Below are 15,871 nucleotides of genomic sequence, written 5' to 3' on the forward strand. Positions count from 1 at the left end.
TTTTTATTATTATTTAAAAAACATTTAAAATATATCCTGCCCTCCATATATTTCAATCCAAGAAAATACATTGTCACATTTAAAGAGAAACCTTATTTTCTATTATTATTATTATTATATAAAAAAAAACAACCTAAACATTATAAATCTATTAAAACCAAATAAATCTAAATAAATTATCATTATTAAATCATCATTATTCTAGTTTAAATTTCAAGTAGGCTATTCCATCCATACTTGCATTTAGATTAAATGTACAACCCATTCTCACTCCAAAGGCGTCAAAAACCGAAGCATGGTCAAGCGCCCCTAGCGTCACTTTTATGACGCCAAATGTGCCTCTCGGCGTCGACTATCGAAGCACTACGACCTTCATTGCTTTCAGTGGGAAACTTTTGGCGTCAGAATTCGACACGAGGACATGAGATGTTTATCGCTATGAAATCACGTTCAAGAAGTCTCATTCAGCACACATCGCGCGATACTTGCTATCAGTTCCACAGTTTGGGTGAGTAGTCGTATATACGCTCTTTTAATGCCTTTTATCAAATGTATTCTGTCTTCTTTATTAATCAGATTAGTGCCATATGTTTAATCGCTGTATTATATCGGTCATCCGCGGCTGTCTTTGAGTTTCATTGCGTTTAAATAAATGAACACAGCTGCTAATTAGTGTGATTAAACTCTATCTGTCACGTGACGTGCCATAGACCTTCGATCCATTTTATATTATTATTAATTTCAGGATCAATGATGTAAGTTGTATTTGTAGTAAAATCATGGTAATCACGACACAATAGTAATAAATGAAATGTGAAGTTAAAACACAGTAAATGGGACATTAGTAACTGTAACTGTAGTTTTACTATGATATATTAATAATCAATACAACAATACAATAATCACCAAACCAGCTATGTTTGTATCACTGTAATGTTAGTGTTTTTATGTGCTTTTATATGACAGATATCACAGTAATCATGTGTTCTGTACCATGCTTTTAATACCTTTTAATGTGAATCCAAAAAAAAAAAAATCTAATTAAAAATAAATAATAAAACATGTATTTTTCCATCTTGCAGTTCATTCATATCAGTTTATATATATATATATATATATATATATATATATATATATATATATATATATATAAATATTTTGCTCACAGATCATTATTAACATTCTGTATATAATTCAATTTTATTTTCTCTCCCCTTTTTTATTATTTATATTTTTAGCTGAAAAGACGTAAAGGCAGTCAGCCCAGTGGTGTTTCTGGAGAGGGATTCCTTCAGAAATGGAGAAGACAGAAAGCTGCGGAGGCAGATATTTGCAGCAGTAAGTCTGTGATAGTTTGTCTCTTTTATCAAAAATTCCTGCTGTTATAATTTGTACAGCATTTGTTGTTTCTTAAACTGTTGCACTGTCCAAATACCCACACTTGCCATCTTTTCACTTGACCACTTGATTACTTATTTGAAGTCTTTCCTGTATTTGGCCTAGTGTTCGAGTGAGCATGATGACCACGAGTGTGTGTCGAACTTTTCATGACCTGATGACTGTGTTTCCCAATCCTGATCCTGGAGAACCCCAGCACTGCACGGTTTTGGCGTCTCTCTTATCTGCCTTGGAGTCTTCACTGATGAGCTGATGAGTTGAATCAGGTGTGTTTGATCAGGGAGACATCTCAAATGTGCAGTGTTGGGGTTCTCCAGGACCAGGATTGGGAGCCACTGCCTTATGGGACACTTATGTGTTTAAAGAGATTTTTAATATCTAATTATCAATATTTCACATACTGTACTAAACACATCACAGTCTTAATAATCCAGTTTAACACTTGTATGATATTGTACAAGCCCCAGGACGGTCTCATCTGACACTATCAAAAGAATTCATATGACTATAGCTTGTTATTAATTACTTGCTTTCAATAATGGATTCATTTAACATTTAATTATACAGCATCTTTACAGAGGCTGCTTTTATGGTCTAAACAAAACACAGTGTAATGTATAAGTTGAATGTAATGTAATATTTCTGTTTTACAGGATTGTTTGAGGATAACACTGCAGTTCTCCATCATGCACAAGGACTCACCTCGTTAACTCTTTATCCCCCACACACACAGATATGGTCCCTGGATCAGTGATTAGACTTTGCAGTGGTTTGATTTTTGCAGAAGATGTAACTTTGTTTTATTTATAAGCTCATAATGAATACATTACAGAACCAGTGATGAAAACAATAGTTAAAAATAGTATTTTTCGTATTGATAAAGCATTTTGTTCTCTTTTTCAAGCTTCATACAGTGAACTTTTTAGACTTTAATTAAGAGTTTTAGTAAAGGAGATATTCATACACAGTCATCCCCTAGCTCCAGTCATGAAGTGAAATCATGATGTTATTGTCAAAGCTAGCAGGTGTTTGTTTTCCTGAACACTTTCTCTGTCTTCCATTGTTCAGACAATCAGTGTTTATTTGATGCTGTGCTGATTGAGTTTTATAGATGATATTGCACACTTGACATGCATGTCTTCATGGTGTTTTTTTGTGAGTTTGAAACATTTACATTGTGTTGTATAACATTTTGGTCAATTTAATTTTTTTAATAAAATTGATCTTTTTCCAGTGTTCTCTGAAAGACATACTGTATTTACTGTTTTGTATTTTAATAAAAGCATTTTCATTTGCATACTGAAAATAGTTAATGTTTACAACATAACTGCCTTTTTATTCTTTATGGTGGCAAAAACGAGCTTGGTGACAGAGGATGCAGTGTAGTAATTTGGGCATGTTGTCTTTAAATGAGTTTGACATATCAATAAATAATGGAAGATCCTTACAAAAATATGCATGTTTATTATGCTTTATGTATTTATTTGTTCATTCATTCATTCATTAATTTATAATTTCTGTTTTTATTCCTAGGGTTCAAATGGTAGAGAATGGTAAATCACAGAAACACAAATGTGAACAATTTTAACTTTAAAACACAATGTAATATACAATGTAAATTTTAGAAGCACGTCATTTGATTAGTAAATATATTTGTCTTTGGTCAAAAAAAAAATATACAAATCTTAAAAATGTGTCTTATATTTAATGAGAGGAATCTATCTGTTGGATACAACTGCGACTGCTGGGCATGTGCACATCAATATTGCCCAATTTTTGTCAAGCTGAACAACGGAGGAAGGTGAAGACGTTAATAAAACAGAATCTAATAAGTAGCAAGCTTAATCTATTGTTAACCGAATCTATCCCTTCAGCCGAAAAACGAAAGACATCTGTCATACATGGATAAGGAAGTGTGACGCTGCTGCTCAGCTTAGATGCCATTGGCTATGACTTTTCAGGACAGTCTGTGGTTGGACTATCTTTTAACCCATATTAAACAGCGCATCATGTTAAAAAGTATGTTTTGCTCCTATCATCACATTAGTAATATATTAAGTCAACAATGAAGTGTTGCTATCTTGAGAAAAATGACATCTTTAGCGAGATCCTAATCCTAACCCTAAGCATAACTTCAATGAACTACAAAAACAGCCCCCTAGTGTTGCCTTTCTATAGATAGAACGACGGAGGCTTGTGGGTAATGTAGTTTAAAACTTTTTATTAACGAAACTAAATAAATTATTTATTTTAAGGTAAACTGGATATCTAAATATGTTTATTGTGCAAACCTCTATGATATATTTGAGAGGCAGGCTGAAATGTGGTATTTTACAGTGAGCAATATTTAAAATGCTTTTATGCCAGCTTTCCACTTATTTCTGAAAACTGAGCTCAACATTATTTTATCAGCATAGCATAAGTAATAATCCTGCCCATTTTCTCTTTGATATGTTAATTGGACTCTGATTTACAGCCATTTGAAAAGTACAGTTTTGGGCTCTTCCGGGGGGTGCTACTGGGCCCCTGGGGGTAGCAGGGCAGTAAAACCTACATATATGTATTCTCCTCATCATGAACAACAAACTGAGCTGAGTCACATTTATATCTGACAGTTTTCACAGTCCTCTGTTTTCTATTCTATTCATCATGGCTATTATACCTTTTGACAGGACATTGTGAGGCCATCTGATGAAACATGGAAAAATTATAAAGAAATGATTTAATAATGAAAATAATAGATTATTTCTTTGATTTTTGAAGTAAATGGCAAGAAATATAATGGATGAACCTGCAACAACTTGCCATTATCTATTCCCCACTGTAAAGCAGTAATCAAGGACAATGTATACACATTGTGATACTTCACTATTACACAAGGACAAATTCATGCAGTGCTAAGAATATTAATTTATATATATATATATATATATATATATATATTAGCATTATATATAACTAATTAGCCGAAATCAGTGTAAAAATGTCCTCCTCACCCCCGTATCTTGCTCCTCATGTGCTGGACATCAGTAATGTGCGTGCTCTTGGTTTTAATGCAGTACAAGATCCACGTTGATCATTCCTGCTACATTCTCAGTTATCCGTCAAGTGCTTGTAACAATAAAGCCCATGGCACCATCTTGTAATGCAGAATAATTAATCTTGTAACTCCCTGTATTTCACAAAAAATGTGCATATTTGTTACTAAAATATAAAAAAATTACTTTCTGGTGTACTGATGTCCCAGATGTTATTAATCCGATCAAAAATGTTCATGTCTTAAATAAAAAAATAATCCCAATAATTAATATGTCGTTTTTCCAAGTCTAAAATAAACACATATGAGCCTACCTAGTAAAATGATGTATTTACCAAGAATCTTCAGAACACAATATTCACCATTTTCATTTTATTGAAGCATAGACTATAAACTTGATAAAGTAGCATCAAGACAAATAAGATTCAATGAAAATAATTATCATCAAAGATACATTAACCTCATATATAAATCAGTTCACACAGATGAGTGATGAAATGTCCTTAAAAGTCACACAGTCCCATCCAGTCAACTGTGATACAGATCATGTGATACATATAAGACATGTGATACTGTTTCAGAAAATAATGATTCCCATCATCACATCTAAACTGGTTTCATCTCCCCATCGTGATCTTCTTCTCTCGTGTCTGGAAACAGTTTGTGGTTGATGTCCAGCACTGATGAGGTGTAGCTTGTTCTCAGCCAGATGATCTCTCAGTCCTAAGATCCCAGACCTGGTCAAAGTGAAACAAACAATGCAGAAGAAGTTGTTTAATGGACAGAGAGTGCAGCTTATGTTCTGTGTGGTTTTAGCAGGGTGAGTAACTATGACCCTTGTAGTACTGTACACTTACCATTCTTCAAGCTGTTTTAAGATCTTTTGAGAAGCTTTTCTCTGAAGACAATTTACCCCATCCTCTTCTTTCACTCCTTTCAAGAGCATCACTTGGTCAAAACCCCTCATTTGGCTGATGAGATCATATGTACAAATAAAAATACTGCAATAAATATGTCATTCTGCAAGAATTAAGAAAAAGTTACAGAAGCAAAGGTCTTGCTCATGAGACATTAGCATGTGTAGTTCTCAGAGACTCTAGAATTCATCTGTTGTTGCAGTAAATGTGTTTTTTTCCTCTAGAATCTTTCTCCAAAGTTCCTGACTTCTCTCACAAATGTGTTTTAGTCTGTGCAGTGTAAGGCCTGGCTTCAAACCAATCCACTATCAATTCACAATAAATAACATAACATTTACAAAACAATGAAATAATGTCAATTGGTGTTTATATCAACTAAACCAATTTCATGACACTTGTCTGCTAATAAAACAGGTGGTGTGTTTTTAAAAACATATTAAAAATGTACAGTCACACTTTGCTAACATGCTGTAATTGTAATAGTATAAAACGAAATCAAGGCTGACATGACCAGTTCTGTGAGAGATCATCATAAAATGTTGTATAACATTGCTTCAACACACACATACCAGTGGACTTCTGTTTGTTTGAGCACAAGATGGCCGTCTTCATTTCTCATCCTGAGCAAATAATTTCCTTGGTCTTCCTTCTCTTCTGTGAAACAAGATAAACTCTACTTACTCTCTGTGCAATTAATATTGCTCATTAAACATAATTAAGTTAATTTAAAGTAAGATTCAGACCAGAGCATTTTTGGAGTAAACAAATGTACCTGGGAAGAGCTGATCATGGCAAGATTCGCTGAGACTCAGTAATAGCTCTTTTAGGTTTTAGGAAGGTTTGTGAGGGTTGGCTCTTAAAATAGCTGTTGAGCTCGATATTTTAGACCTGAAAAAGAAGAACAGCATTATCTGGAAAAAATCCTGTAAGACAGAAGGAAGGACATATTATTAATTACGTGCAGCTTGTACATTACACCTCTGTAAAGATGCTGTATAATTAAATGTTAAATGAATCCATTATTGAAAGCAAGTAATTAATAACAAGCTATAGTCATATGAATTCTTTGATAGTGTCAGATGAGACAGTCCTGGGGCTTGTACAATATCATACAAGTGTTAAACTGGATTATTAAGACTGTGATGTGTTTAGGGATCATTTTTAAGACTTTGACCCTGTCCAGATACCCACACTTGCAGTCTTGGCCACTTGAGAGTGTGTGTACGTGACAGTGTGTGCACAAGACTGTCCCCGGTCTTAATAATGCCAAAGCACAGCGTCCTTAACACACACTAAACCTCTCCAATACTGCTCTGGAGCGCTATACAAAGCTTAGTGTATCCCATCATGCATCATGTTTTGGAATAAATCGTCAGACTTTTTGCCGAGATCTCACAAGAGGTCATGGAAAGCTGTCCAATGTACAGTATGTGAAATATTGATAATTAGATATTAAAAATCTCTTTAAACACATAAGTGTCCCATAAGGCAGTGGCTCCCAATCCTGGTCCTGGAGAAGCCCAACACTGCACATTTGAGATGTCTCCCTGATCAAACACACCTGATTCAACTCATCAGCTCATCAGTGAAGACTCCAAGGCAGATAAGAGAGACGCCAAAACCGTGCAGTGCTGGGGTTCTCCAGGATCAGGATTGGGAAACACAGTCATCAGGTCATGAAAAGTTCGACACACACTCGTGGTCATCATGCTCACTCGAACACTAGGCCAAATACAGGAAAGACTTCAAATAAGTAATCAAGTGGTCAAGTGAAAAGATGGCAAGTGTGGGTATTTGGACAGTGCAACAGTTTAAGAAACAACAAATGCTGTACAAATTATAACAGCAGGAATTTTTGATAAAAGAGACAAACTATCACAGACTTACTGCTGCAAATATCTGCCTCCGCAGCTTTCTGTCTTCTCCATTTCTGAAGGAATCCCTCTCCAGAAACACCACTGGGCTGACTGCCTTTACGTCTTTTCAGCTAAAAATATAAATAATAAAAAAGGGGAGAGAAAATAAAATTGAATTATATACAGAATGTTAATAATGATCTGTGAGCAAAATATTTATATATATATATATATATATATATATATATATATATATATATATATATATATAAATATAAATATATATATATATATATATATATATATATATATATATATATATATATATATATATATATATAAACTGATATGAATGAACTGCAAGATGGAAAAATACATGTTTTATTATTTATTTTTAATTTGATTTTTTTTTTTTTTTTTTGGATTCACATTAAAAGGTATTAAAAGCATGGTACAGAACACATGATTACTGTGATATCTGTCATATAAAAGCACATAAAAACACTAACATTACAGTGATACAAACATAGCTGGTTTGGTGATTATTGTATTGTTGTATTGATTATTAATATATCATAGTAAAACTACAGTTACAGTTACTAATGTCCCATTTACTGTGTTTTAACTTCACATTTCATTTATTACTATTGTGTCGTGATTACCATGATTTTACTACAAATACAACTTACATCATTGATCCTGAAATTAATAATAATATAAAATGGATCGAAGGTCTATGGCACGTCACGTGACAGATAGAGTTTAATCACACTAATTAGCAGCTGTGTTCATTTATTTAAACGCAATGAAACTCAAAGACAGCCGCGGATGACCGATATAATACAGCGATTAAACATATGGCACTAATCTGATTAATAAAGAAGACAGAATACATTTGATAAAAGGCATTAAAAGAGCGTATATACGACTACTCACCCAAACTGTGGAACTGATAGCAAGTATCGCGCGATGTGTGCTGAATGAGACTTCTTGAACGTGATTTCATAGCGATAAACATCTCATGTCCTCGTGTCGAATTCTGACGCCAAAAGTTTCCCACTGAAAGCAATGAAGGTCGTAGTGCTTCGATAGTCGACGCCGAGAGGCACATTTGGCGTCATAAAAGTGACGCTAGGGGCGCTTGACCATGCTTCGGTTTTTGACGCCTTTGGAGTGAGAATGGGTTGAAATGTAGGGTACTGTACATGTGGAAATGTTTTTTTGTTTTTTTTCCTGAAATACATTTTGAAAGATATTTTGGTATGTGAAGTTTGAAAATAAATATATTCTCAGTTTCAAAAATATTTAAATATTCCATTGAGTTTCACTGTTTACAACATATATTTCAAATGTATTTTAATAAGTTGTACAATTTATTTGTTTATTATTATTTATTTTTTTTGCCATTATGGGACTCCTACTTAAAACTCTCTATATTACCTTAGTGTAAGAATACCTTGCCTTGTCATAGTTATGGTGTACAGCACAAAATTAGATAATGAGGGCATATAGTACAAGAAGTTATGTAAGGTCAGTAAGAAGTTAAACAAGATAAGCAGAAGGAACATTACAGAAATGCAAACTTCCAGTGCAGTAGGAAAAACAAACCTGATACTAGTCTCTAGATTTGGCAACGACCATGTAGATGATTAGATTCAGAAAACATTAGAGGGGGGAAAATTCATACTTACATCTGACTTCACACTCATCACTTACAATCACAGGACATACTTAGACATCATTAACACACCATAAATGACAGAAAAGAATGAATCAGTAACAAGCATTCCAACTATCAATATATCTGAGAGCACTAGCTTACATGCATCAAAGATATTTTCATCTCAGTGGAAAATCTGACTGGAATCAATGCACCATAAAGAGCTCAGCATTTTGATGTGTGTTTAAGGGTGATGTTGGGCCATGTGCTGCAGCTGCGACAGAAAGGAGATACTGTAAAAAGAGCGGGAGGCGGGCGAGGGTGTGTGCGGAGGTGTAAGAAACCTGTGCTGTACACAAAGGGTCTACTGTGTAGCAGCAGCCCGCAGGTCACACATATGCATACACACTCTTGCTCGCTGAATTACCGGCCTCCCACCTGCAGAAGCCTGCCCACTACAGATTTCATACAAATAAAACAGCACGCAAAGAAAATATGAGCCCAGGCGGGAGAAAATAGTGAGTGAAAAGAACAAGAACCAACACAAGGCTTCAATCTTGGTCTACAATGTTCCTTTGTTTCCAAATAAATTGGGTCGAGGGGGTTTGAGAAAGAGAAAACAACAGGATTTAGGCAATGCACATTTATAATGTGGATGTTAATGACAGCTCTGCTAAATATACCAGAAATACAGCGCTTGTTTTCTCTTGAGGGAACCTCTTTGGCAAGCAGATGCATGTTGTGACTGATTTTTCAGCGTACATGTGGAAACTTTGTGACAAGCTACACTATCGGATAAACTTTTGGGATAACTGTTTTCGAAAGAAAGTTTCTTATGCTTACCAAGGCTGCATTTTCCATCAAAAATAATACCAGTAAAAACTGTAATATTGTGAAATATTATTACAGTTTAAAATAACCGTTTCTATTTGAATATATTGTAAAATGTAATTTATTTCAGTGATGCAAAGCTGAATTTTCAGCATCATTACTCCAGTCTTCAGTGGCACATGATCTTCAGAAATAATTTTAATTACTTATTTCTAATTCTTATTACTTTCAAAGTTGATGACATTTGTGATGCTTAATATATATATATATATATATATTTTTTTTTTGTGGAAACTGTGAAACACTACCATTCAAAAGTTTGGGTTAAGTAAAAATAATAATAATAATAATAATAACAAAGAGATAATAATCTATTAAGATTTTTATTTCAAGTGAATGCTGTTCTTTTGAACTTTCTATTAATCAAAGAATCCTTAAAAATGTATCATGCTTTTGTTTTTAACATTGTAATATAATAAGAAGAAATATTTATTGAGCAGCAAATCAGCATATCAGAATGATTTCTGATAGACATTGAAGACTGGAGTAATGATGCTGAAAATACAAATTTGATTGCAGGAATAAATTACATTTTACAATATAATCAAATAGAAAACAGAAATTTTTAATTGTAATAAGTTTTCACAATATTGCTGTTTTTATTGTATTTTGGGTTAAATAATTCCAGCCTTGGTGAACAGAAGAATCTTATAAAAAGATATATATATATATATATATATATATATATATATATAATCATAATTATCATAATTATTCCAGATTTTGACAGATAAACTTTATTGATAAGATATGGAATATGCATATTTGAAGTGTTTTGGTGCATCTGTGTGTATTTTTATTAGTACCAAGGAATTTTAGTACCATTTGAAAGCTGAGCAGAAAGTGAGAGGCAGCTGTGCAATATATGCAGCATTGCTGCAAAGGATCATGGGATGCGTCCACGTAGCCAAAGTCACAAACAAAACAAGTTGGAAGCTGCATGTTTCTGGTTTGTTTATTTCTATACATTAACCTGGAAAAACCATCAGGAGAACTCTCACAACCTTCTGTTTACATCAGAAAACACAGAAGTGCAGCGACGAGCCACATTTTGCTTAAATATACTGAAAACAACCAAATGGTGCTCATAAATACACAAACTATCTGCATTGAGATTGCTTTAGTGGGTTTGCTGAGTGCATAAAGATGTATAAATATTTACTATAAATCAGAGGATGGATAGTAGGAAATGACTATTAGACTTGCTTCATGCTTGCTTTGTCCATGCCATGGACTTTCTGTATATTTTCTTTTTCTGAATAAGCAAGCCATTAATGTGCACTCAAAAAGACTCACTTAATCTGTTGAAGACACATCACGCCTTGCTTTCTGACAAAGAACTACCATATCAAACCAGATACACTCACAACACTGCGTGTGGGGGGTCATTTTACCATTTAAAAATCAGAGGTTAGGGGGCAGCCAGATTAAAAAAAAAATGCTTTTTTCAAAGAAATCTCTTTTGCTTACTTGTATTGTTTTTCTAGCTTAATAGGTTAAATTGCTTCTTTTATGTTGGGATTGGTTTAAAGCTGTCAGGAAGACGATGCTTCAGTGTTTATGCTGTCTTCAGGCTAAACTCTAAATTGAACCCTAAATTGAGAATGACCTTTGACCTTTGCTTCACACTTGCTTAAAGGCATACAATGATTTATTGTTTGAAATAGAGAGCGATGCTGAAATTTGAGAGTGATGGTGGAAAATGTCATAAAACACTTAATAATGACTGTTTTTTTGGCATTAAAAAGGTCTTGACTAACATTATAAATGGACCTGAGGGGAAATCAAAATGCTTAAGTAAATTGTGAGCCCTTTAAGATAACCAGTATTACTGTATACTTCAATATGCTGAATTTAATTTGATTTTAAAGAGGGATTGACCATTGAGCAACTCATACTATTGCAATATATTACAAATGATGTTTACCATCTAATTCTCTTATGAAATAACAGAACATCTTAACAATGTTTGGCTTCGCTGGACAATGTGTCCAAATCTGCAGTGAAGTGATAAATCCAGAAACGTTTGTTAACATCTCCTGTCGGGCTGTGATTAAGTGATGCAGAGACGCCAAAGCGCCTGTCGGAGCGCGGTAAGGAGAGCCATGCATCAGACGCACGACACGGCCGTGTGATAACGTGTGAGGGACCACATCCAAGCCTTGTGGGGAACGTCTTTGAGCATTTCAGATGATGTCAAAATATATTCTGTCATATTCCCTCACGGCACTCAGAACAAAATGCCCCCACAGGGTCGTGCCTGTAGGCTCCGGGACGTTTTGGCAGTTTAGCGCTGCTGATGTGCTTTCTTAAATTTCAAGATGAATTTCTGCTTTCAGAGTATTTTCTGGCGAGCTGTCATCAGCAAAACTGTGTCATTTTATACCAGTAATGCAACTGGACAACCAGTTCTGCTGCTGTCATCAAACAATTTCAAAAAAGTTTTCAAATGTGTCACAAATGTTTGGAATTCAGGCCTGTTTATAAACCAGCAAAAAGAGAAACCGCTTTTGCTGCATAGTGCAAAGTTTAAAGAAATTGTTTATAATCTTTATTTAAACTTGAGTCAATGGAAGTCAAGTGGCTAAAAAAAAAAAAAAAAAAAAAAAAAAAAAATTATATATATATATATATATATATATATATATATATATATATATATATATATATATATAATTCATAATTCATATCCATTACATGCTGTAGCTTAATGGTTAGTGTTATGCAAACATCACTACATAATCACTACATAACGTCTAATTTGAATTCAATTAAAATAAATTATATTAAAGAAATTATAAATGTATACATCCTATTTTCTTTAAAAATTAAAAAATGAAAATATATGATAATAATAATAATAATAATAATAATAATAATAATAACAAAAATATTTGAAAAATAATATAGCATTAAATAAATCATAAAACTTTATTTAATGTAAGATAAATAATTTTACTCAAAATCCAGTAGTATAAAATCAGTAAATGTGTGTGATAATTATAATAATTATTATTTATATTATTTTGCAAGCATTACTACACATTTATTTAATCTGAATTTAAAATAATAAAACGTATCAGTTTAATGCATCCATTGCTGAATTAAAGTATTAATTTCTTTAAAGAAATCTTATGGACCCCAAACTTATTATAAATATTTTCTCAAAATTCAGTAGTATATGTTATTTATATGTTATATTTTATGCTATAATAATATAATGCTATAATAACATTAATAAAAATAATAATTTATTATTATTATTATTATCATTAATGTATTTTCGTAAAAAAAAAAAAAAAATCTAATTAGGTTAAATTACTAAATTCAGCTGGCAATAAAACAAAAAAAATGGCAATTATTTACCAGCTTTCTTTTTTTTTTTTTTTTTTTTTTTTTTTTTTTTTGAGGGAAATTGATTACTTTGTGGTCATTTAAACACTGTAGAGGTAAGAAAAATATTGCATTTCACTGAAAATTGCTGCATTTCCATTGTTTAATCAGTGAAGAAAAGGTTTTGAGCTTTAGATAGTCTTTTATTTACTGACATAATATGAAAAAATAATGTGGCCTGCAGTAAAAAGCCTGCTTCTTTATTTTGTCTTTAACTATGAATCCCAGCACACCTGGTCGTGCTTCAGCAAAGCTTTTGGGAGGCTTACAGGTCTGTCAATCCCCTGAACGCCGGCCCGGGGTAACACTTAACCCAACCCAACTCTCTCAACTCATTCTGGCCTCTCAAAATCTTACACTCTTCTACTCACTAAGGCTGCATTTATTTGATTTTAAAATACAGAATGACAGAAATATTATGAAATATTATTACAATTTTATTTACAATAGCTGTTTTCTAAATGAATATATTTTTTAGCATCATTACTCCAGTTGTCAGTGTCACAAAATCACATTGCAGCTCAAGAAACATTTCTGATTATTATTATATATTGATTTTTTTAGGATTTATTTATTTTATAGAAAGTTCAACATTATAAATGTGTTTACTGTCAGTTTTGCTTGATTTAATGAATCCATTATGAACAAAAAAGGTAAGATCTTACCTAAAAAAAAAATTTCTAAAGAGTAGCCTATTGCTGTATTTGTGCTTAAGAATAGTATAGCATTATCCTTAAAGGGGGGGTGAAATGCTATTTCATGCATACTGAGTTTTTTACACTGTTAAAGAGTTGGATTCCCATGCTAAACATGGACAAAGTTTCAAAAATTAAGTTGTACGTATGAAGGAGTATTTCTGTTCCCAAAAATACTCCTTCCGGTTTGCCACAAGTTTCGGAAAGTTTTTTTCGAGTATGGGTCTGTGTGACGTTAGATGGAGCAGAATTTCCTTATATGGGTCCTGAGGCACTTCTGCCAGAAGAGCGCGCGCTCCCATAGAGCAGAGCACTGAGAGCACAACAGACTTCACTGATCAGAGCGAGAGTGTCGCCAAATGTCACAAAAGAAGTGTATTTTTGGTTGCCAGGGCAAGACAACCCTGCACAGTTTACCAAAGAAAAAAAAAACAGCATTAAGGGACCAGTGGATGGAGTTTATTTTTACAGAGCATCAACGGAGTTGTGCAAGTGTTTGTGTTTGTTCCCTGCATTTCGAAGATGCTTGTTTTACAAACAAGGCCCAGTTTGACGCCGGATTTGCGTATCGTTTATTTCTTAAGGATAATGCAGTCCCAACGAAAAAGGGTCACGATCGTGTGTTGGAACCGCATGCGGTGAGTAAAACTGCTTCAAATATCTCTGCCTCCTTGTTAGTGCGTCCACCTCCCCTGCCGGAGACCCGGGTTCGAGCCCCGCTCGGAGCGAGTCGTTGCTGCTGCTGCTCTCGTTCAGTTTCAGCCTCGGGATCTGATTCTGGATCATAAATAAACGGCTGAATCTGACTGTAAGCCATGGTTTGTTTTGGATGATGGTTTTTCCCTCACGGTAATGTCACAGCTTCCACATGCTCTCAACGCAAAAGCCTACTGGAGCTCGTGATTCTTTAGCTCCGCCCACACGTCACGCCTCCAGTCGGTCATGTTTTTCCAGGAAAAATCGGTACAGACTATCTTTCTCTTATAATAAAACTAAATACTTTTTGGAGTTATGAAGGATGCAGTACTACTCTATAGGTACTCAAGATTAACAGGATATAGAGTGAAAACGAGCATTTCACCCCCCCCCCCCCCCCCAAATGGCTTATAGGAGTTTAGTTCACATGACAGCAAGTATTGCATGCAGACAATGTTTTGGCCATATTTATATCTCCACACCATCTTAAACAAGCACATAAAAATAGACAGCCTCCATTAAGTTTCAGAGAGTTAGAGCAGAGTAAGGAAGATTAGATTAGATTAGATTAGATTAGAGTCTTTCACGTCACAGATGATATCTCTCATTCTAATGCATGATTTACATGTCTTCTGACAGCTTGGGAAAACACTCCATGTAGAGTTATCAATACTCTCTCCTTTCTTAATAGAAGTGAATTCATATGCATCAGGTGTTTCACATTCCTCCATCTTCATCAGCCTCTAAGGGCTCATGATAGAGCAACAAAGGGTTTGTGAGATGAGTTCAATGAGGAATTCAATTAATAACATGAATATATCATTCATGAATATATATATTCTTATCCAAAGCCCCTCTGAAATCCACATTAAGTAATGTTGACATATCTAATTGATCTAAATTTGGACTTCGTAAGGCTGGCTGTTTGTAGTGCACTCATAAAGCGGAGTGTTTGGTCAAACAGATTATAAAACTGGCCTGGAGCAACCTTATTTTATAAGACTGATGTCAACTGAATACTAAATCAATCAGTAATTCAAAACACTGATTAAACAATCCATAACTTTTAATGATATCTTTGGGACCCATTCATGGAGGCTTTTGTTAACAATATTTGTATTTTTCCATTATTATTTTGGTGACATAACAACTTGTTCTGTGAGAAAGAAAATTATGAGTTGAGCTAGTTTTCCTGTGTGGTGTTTAAATAAATCTGTTTAGATATCCCCTTCTGGGATACAGAGGGTATTTTAACAAAAACAATAAATAAATAATTACATAAATCAGTAAATAGAATTAAATAACACTTTACAACAACATCAAAAGCA

General features: G+C 33.8%; 3 long non-coding RNA genes across 3 annotated transcripts; 1 reads left to right on the top strand and 2 right to left on the bottom strand.

Moving 5' to 3' along the window:
* The first annotated feature begins 256 nt into the window (after positions 1 to 256).
* On the top strand, positions 257 to 3,064 carry LOC128026659 (uncharacterized). The gene is made up of 4 exons (XR_008186472.1): positions 257 to 508; positions 1,239 to 1,338; positions 1,504 to 1,664; positions 2,052 to 3,064. It is a non-coding gene; the product is annotated as an uncharacterized LOC128026659 (long non-coding RNA).
* Positions 3,065 to 4,792: 1,728 nt separating this feature from the next.
* Positions 4,793 to 5,355, bottom strand: LOC128026660 (uncharacterized). Its single transcript, XR_008186473.1, has 2 exons — positions 5,293 to 5,355; positions 4,793 to 5,172 (listed from the first exon to the last, which is right to left on the bottom strand). It is a non-coding gene; the product is annotated as an uncharacterized LOC128026660 (long non-coding RNA).
* A 570-nt stretch (positions 5,356 to 5,925) lies between these two features.
* On the bottom strand, positions 5,926 to 8,401 carry LOC128026782 (uncharacterized). Its single transcript, XR_008186520.1, has 4 exons — positions 8,145 to 8,401; positions 7,240 to 7,339; positions 6,125 to 7,074; positions 5,926 to 6,006 (listed from the first exon to the last, which is right to left on the bottom strand). It is a non-coding gene; the product is annotated as an uncharacterized LOC128026782 (long non-coding RNA).
* Positions 8,402 to 15,871: the final 7,470 nt, after the last annotated feature.

The sequence above is a fragment of the Carassius gibelio genome, chromosome A13, assembly GCF_023724105.1.
Source record: "Carassius gibelio isolate Cgi1373 ecotype wild population from Czech Republic chromosome A13, carGib1.2-hapl.c, whole genome shotgun sequence".
In the NCBI taxonomy this organism is placed as follows: domain Eukaryota; kingdom Metazoa; phylum Chordata; class Actinopteri; order Cypriniformes; family Cyprinidae; genus Carassius; species Carassius gibelio.